The sequence below is a fragment of the Diceros bicornis genome, chromosome 34 (assembly GCF_020826845.1).
Source record: "Diceros bicornis minor isolate mBicDic1 chromosome 34, mDicBic1.mat.cur, whole genome shotgun sequence".
Lineage (NCBI taxonomy): Eukaryota > Metazoa > Chordata > Mammalia > Perissodactyla > Rhinocerotidae > Diceros > Diceros bicornis.
The window spans coordinates 29,571,192-29,578,021 of NC_080773.1; the positions used below are offsets into that span (position 1 = coordinate 29,571,192).

The 6,830-nt window shown below is 40.5% G+C and overlaps 1 pseudogene; it reads right to left on the reverse strand.

Moving 5' to 3' along the window:
• Positions 1 to 872: 872 nt before the first annotated feature.
• Positions 873 to 2,472, reverse strand: LOC131397324 (vomeronasal type-1 receptor 4-like; annotated as a pseudogene).
• Positions 2,473 to 6,830: the final 4,358 nt, after the last annotated feature.

Consider the following 6,830-nt stretch of genomic DNA (forward strand, 5'->3'; position numbering starts at 1 on the left):
GAAAAAATCTACTTTCTACAGATCTCCAAATCCATATAATTTTATCCCGGACAGAGTGCATTTTTCACAGGCAACACTTACTTCCTGTCTTTCAGTATGTGTGAAAATATACTTTTGTGCTCATTTGTCTGATTCCAGTTTAATCTAGCCATTTCTATAAGAAAATGTGTTAAATGTACTAATCTCACTTCATAATATCTTATTTCAAATGACTACAGTCTCTCGAAGGATGAAATGTACAAAACTCATATTTCTCACTCAATGCCTCCACTCTCTGAAACTGAATTAAATCCCCAGCTTAAGTCTATGGTCTTCAGTTTTCTGTGGGAGAATTTTTCTTACTACAGTTTCTTGAATGCTGAACTCAATGGGTCTTTCTGTTTCATGGAACTCTCCTATCATCCTGTAAGTAGTTAATGTCTGGCAAATTTATTATACCAGATTGAAAGTTACCATCTTCAAGATTTCTCCATAATCTCCAGATTGTTTAAGGAACTACTGTTTCAACACAGCATAGACTCTGAACCCCTCCACTGCATACACTAATAAAATTTCTATTACATCAATATGACCATGATAATGATATCATAATTCATTTATTTTATTTTATTTTTTTTTGTGGGGAAGATCAGCCCTGAGCTAACATCCATGCCAATCCTCCTCTTTTTTTTGCTGAGGAAGACTGGCCCTGTGCTAACACCTATTACCAATCCTCCTCCTTTTTTTTTTTCCCCGTTTTCTCCCCAAAGCCCCAGTAGATAGTTGTATGTCATAGATGCACATTCTTCTAGTTGCTGTATGTGGGACGCGGCCTCAGCACGGCCAGACAAGCGGTGCGTTGGTGCGCGCTCAGGATCCGAACCCAGGCCGCCAGTAGCAGAGTGCACGCACTTAACCGCTAAGCCATGGGGCCGGCCCCTCATAATTCATTTAAAGTGGCTATTGATTTTATTGTTTATTTAGGAGCAAAATCTCAATCTGTCTTGTTTATCAATCCCTTATAATGTGAGTGTTTCAAAAATGTGCTTATATGCTGAAGGAGACTAATAAAAATCAAGGAATCAATGTGAATATGCATAAAATGGACAAATTTATGAAGACTATAGGGGATTTTGTATTCCATTTCAAGGCAAAGCAGACTCAAGATACTCTGGAGTTGTGGCTCAGGAGAATGTAGGGGCTGACAGTTGGGAAACATGCAGCTATTAGCGTAGAGGTGTTCCTGAGTCACCAACTGGCCTTGGTAAAAACTGCCAAACAAATGTGGAACAGAGAGCAGAGAGTCCACAAAGATACAAAGGTGCAAACAAGGACAAAGATGCTTTGTGTAGCTGCAGAAACAGGGGAGAATCTTAGGGACAGATTGTTCCTTTGCATGTATTGGACCTGCTGCTTGTGTCTGTGCAAGATGAAAACCATGAAACTACTGGCCCAGACCATCAGTATCAAATGGAAACCACCAAGGAATAATACCAATGCTATATAGAGTGACGGTGTGATGGTACCATGATATATCGCATAACAGTAGCCATAATCTCTTTTCTGTGTGAAGTTTGTGTTGTTCCTTTTATCAGTTATATGCAAACGGAGTGTAATATTTAACATCATGTTCAGGATCCAACAGAAGATATTGGAGGTTGCTATGTACTTGTGGGCTTTTACTTTAAGCTCTGCCCACCTGGAGTTCAAGGGGCTGATAGTGATGGCCTGGAAGATACTCAAGAGGCAGATGGTGATAATGGACACATCCCTGTTCACTCTGTGAACACAGAAAACAAGTTTGCATCCAAAATCATAGAGGAAATATTTCAACCCAAAACCTGCCATCATTTGGGGGACTCCTTTAGAAAAAATAACTAAGAGGTTGGCTACAGTTAGATTCTTGAGAATCAAATCTGTGGACCTAAACTTGCATCCCGTGCAGTGCAGGAAGAGATAAAAGTAAAGAAGAAAGAAATTCCCCAGAATTCCCACTACAGTTTGTAATGAAAAGAGCATTCCTATCACCAAATCCCTGGAGGCCATTCTGTCAGATCTCAGAGATTGACAGTCATCTTCTGAGCCAGAGATTCCTGCATGGGAAGATGAGGTATGAGCTTCATGCATCATGTTAACTGAAATTCAATATTCTCTACTTATATTGGTTACCATGTAGAAACAGTTTTTTATAGTTTTTACGTTTACCATGTTTCCAAGAGTTGAATTTATAACATTTAACAGCTTTCAATTTATGTATCACTCCTGCAAAGGCCAAATATATAGTACATCCTGTGTTCTCCCTAACTTCATAAAACAGTCAGTACTAGTATTTTTACTCAAAAGAGAAGCTGCATGGAGGCTGATAAAGTTTAGTGATATGTCAAATTCAAACTGCTTTTATGGAAAACATGGGTTTTGAACCTGGCTGGGCTGGTCTAATGGCTGTGCATTTAAACATAGTGCTGTTCTAACAAAGCTAGTTAACTGTGTTCTTCCAAAAAAAAAAAAAACAGATGTGTATTTAGATTTCTCATACCTTGTCATTTTATTTTAGATTGGTAGTATTTTATCTTTTTCTAACAACTTTCCATTTATGTTTAAAGATTTATCATGTAGACCAATATCAATTATTAATAAATATTTAAATATCTCAATGAAAAGTACATGCACTAATTCTAGGGGCCTGCTTCATGATAAATTGTATTAAAAATAGTGTACTCTTGGCTTTGTTTGCAATCCCAACAGAAACTCCAATGTGCTTTTCTGCCAGGAATGGAATAACACCTATCACAGGCATCACTGAACACTCTAGCATGCCCTAAAATGTGAGACCTGAAACACCAATACGTCATAAGTTAGTGTACAGTCAAAACTAAAGATTACTACTTTCAACTCATGACAAATCTGTTTATTAAGTGACTTAAAAAGTTTTATCAATAAGTCAAGATTTGTGAGACATTAAATTATAAGCACATATAGAAAATGAAATCTCTAAGATGTGAAATCTTATTTAAAACTGTAGAGCTTGGAATTCATATGACAGTATTTTTAAACTAGAGAATAGATAACAAGATACCTTTGTGCCTGATAGCTGCTATCTGAAATGCATTTTAATATTATAATTTTTTTCAATGCTCCCTCCTTAATTTGAAAATGCAAAGGAGCCTCACCAAAATCAACCAACCAAGGATGTTTTCAGCAGGAAACAACTACTGTCTCCATTAAGCTCTTCATACACCCAGAGCCAGAGAAAATATTTCTATTTAGCAAGTGTCATTTCTATACACTGTTTTTGTAAAATATTAGATTATTTCTGTCGATTTATTCCAGTTTTGGTTAATCGTGGAGGTGCTATTGGCACACTTGTAGTAACCTCAAAAATGTAGTTTATGATTCCTGCAAGTCACCTGACTACAGGTGTAGTTCTGAACTGCAGTCTTTCCTCACATTAAAAATCACATTTCACTATCACTTGGATTAAACACCAACAATCACTGTCAGTGAGGACTACACTAAATCACATTAGGAAGCATTGGGGATCGATGTTGAGTGTAGGACCCCCCTTCTCCTTACTAGCTCAGCTCAAATCTCAGAATTATTCCTCCTTTCAGTGTGCCTTTGGCACTGGACCAGGTTGAAACACATAAGAATCCCTTTTTCCAATATAATCACTTACCCAGACTCCTGATTCCCCTCCTTACTTGCAGATTCTTGCTCTCAGACTAAAACAGAAAATACTTATTCGACTCCCTCTCTTTTCCAGGACGGTGGGTTCAGTGTCACAACAATCTGCTAGCGTGAGAGGGAGCGAGGCAGCCAGACCACTAGATATGGGTCTGTGATTCCGTGACCTCACCTCCCCTCAGAACTGCAATCATCTTTTCACCTGTAACTGCAATGAGAGGACAGGCTTGGGGAACTGAGAATATTTGTGAAAAACTTTTTTGCAGTTGTTAATTACCAAAAACAATTAGAAGTTTCTCGTTGTTATCTCCAAAGAGACCTTTGCAGTTTTTGGAGAGGCTCTCTCTTTTCCTTGATCTCTGGAGGTAGACAGAGTCTCAGTGGGAGACAGCAGAAAATACTGAGGTGTGATACCGGAGGAACTGGGCATGAGGCACGTGTGGCTGATGCTTGGCCCACAGTCAGGGCTGTAGATCTCAGACCTGTTACAAGAGGTGCAGGTGGGTGTGACTTGCCCGGGGTCCCTGATTATGCTCCTACCTGCTCCCTAGGCTAATCTCTGGGTGGGTAGGACTGCTCCAGACCATAGTATAGCAGGGCTGGAACCAGGCAGGTCAGACAACCGCTTTGGGACCAAAGTTCTGCTGTCAGGTAAGCCTCTTACCAGGTGTGCTTATGGGCATCATAGCAGCAAGGAGTCATAACTCCTCCTGGGTCAATTAGGTGTGTCCATTTGGCAGGCATGGCATCCAAAGGGTCACTGGGCATGTCCCTGAGTGGACAGAACTGCTTCTGGTCCGTATTAGAGCAGATCTGGTGCTGGATAAAAGGGCTGTTTCAGGGACAGTGGGTGGGTCTGTGGTCTGCAGGCCTGTTACTGGGAGCACCTAGAGATGTGTCTCCTCCCAAGCCCATTGGGTGTGCCCTTGGCAGTTCCTTGTGTGGGTAGGACTGCCTCCAGGCTGTGGCAGAGCAAAGTTCAACCTGGGTCTTGGGACTGCTTCAGGGTTTAGTTGGATCTAAGTTTAGTGGGCCTGTTATAGAGGCACTTATGGGCATGGCTATGGCCACGTCCCTGGGCAGGTTCCTGGTGGGTAGGATTGCCTCCAGGCTGTGGTAGAACAGGGCTGGAGTCAGTGCATAGGACTGCTTCAGGGACCACACTTGGGTCCGAGATTGGTTTGCCTTTTACCTTAGGCACAGACGGGCATAGTTCTTCCCGGGACCCTTGGCAGAAGTGGCCAGAGGCAGGACCACAGACAAGTGGGCTTGGGGCTGAATCCACAGAGAAGTAGGGCTGCTACTGGGCCACAAGCAGCACCACAGCCAGCAGGCCTGCACCCGTGCTGGGACCTGCTTTCTCAAAGTGGTCCTCCTCAATCTTGGGCTCCACGAGGGTTTTACAGCCCCCAACCTGGATCCCACAGCTCCCACAAAAGCACTTTTGTCCATGAATGTCAGCCAAATTGTGAATGGGGGGATGTGCTGATATCACTCCAGAATATAAATTCTAACTGCTCTTTTTTTGTTATTGCCATTGTTTTACTTTACCTTTATTACATACCATCCCAAATGTTAACGTGGTATTGTATTTCTAGGTATATTAACCATTTTTAAAAAGTTTTTTTTAATCTAAAAAATTCACTTATTGACAGATCTGGAACTATGGTGTAATTTAAATAATTGTGCTAAGTTACATAACAAAAGCGACTGTGCTGATGTGGTTAAGGTTACACCTCTCCTTAATAAGGTATCCTTAAAAAAGGAATTTATACTAAATTATCTGGGAGGGCCCAATGTAAGCACATGGGCTCTTTTTTTTTTTTTAATTTTTTGTTTATTGCAGTAACATTGGTTTATGACATTGTAAAAATTTCAGGTGTACATCATTGTACTTCTATTTCTGCATAGATTACATCATGTTCACCACCAAAATACTAATTACAACCCATCACCACACACATGTACCGAATTATCCCTTTCACCCTCCTCCCTCCCCCCTTCCCCTCTGGTAACCACCAATCCAATCTCTGTCCCTATGTGTTTGTTTATTGTTGTTATTATCTACTACTTAATGAAGGAAATCATACGGTATTTGACCTTCTCCCTCTGACTTATTTCACTTTGCATTATACCCTCAATGTCCATCCATGTTGTCACAAATGGCTGGATTTCATCGTTTCTTATGGCTGAGTAGTATTCCATTGTATATATATACCACAGCTTCTTTATCCATTCGTCCCTTGATGGGCACTTAGGTTGCTTCCAAGTCTTGGCTATTGTGAATAATGCTGCAATGAACACAGGGGTGCATGTACCTTTACAAATTGGTGTTTTCAAGTTCTTTGGATAAATACCCAACAGTGGAATAGCCGGATCATATGGTAGTTCTATCCTTGATTTTTTGAGGAATCTCCATACTGTTTTCCATAGTGGCTGCACCAGTTTGCACTCCCACCAGCAGTGTATGAGAGTTCCCTTCTCTCCATATCCTCTCCAACACATGTTGTTTCCTGTCTTGTTAATTATAGCCATTCTGACGGGCGTGAGGTGATATCTCATCGTAGTTTTGATTTGCATTTCCCTGATAGTTAGTGATTTTGAACATTTTTTCATGTGTCTGTTGGCCATCTGTATATCTTCTTTGGAGAAATGTCTGTTCAGGTCTTTTGCCCATTTTTTAATTGGGTTGGTAGTTTTTTTGTTGTTGAGATGCATGAGTTCTTTATATATTTTGGAGATTAACCCCTTATCAGAAGTATGGTTTGCAAATATCTTCTCCCAATTGTTAGGTTGTCTTTTCGTTTTGTTGATGGTTTCCTTTGCTGTGCAGAAGCTTTTTAGTTTGATGTAGTCCCGTTTGTTTATTTTTTCTATTGTTTCTCTTGCCCGGTCAGACGTGGTGTTTGAAAAGATGTTGCTAAGACCGATGTCGAAGAGCATACTGCCTATGTTTTCTTCTAGAAGTTTCACAGTTTCAGGTCTTACATTCAAGTCTTTAATCCATTTGGAGTTAATTTTTGTGTATGGTGTAAGGTAAGGGTCTACTTTCATATTTTTGCATATGGCTATCCAGTTTTCCCAACACCATTTGTTGAAGAGACTTTCTTTTCCCCATTGTATGTTTTTGGCTCCTTTGTCAAAGATTAGCTGTCCATAGATGTGTG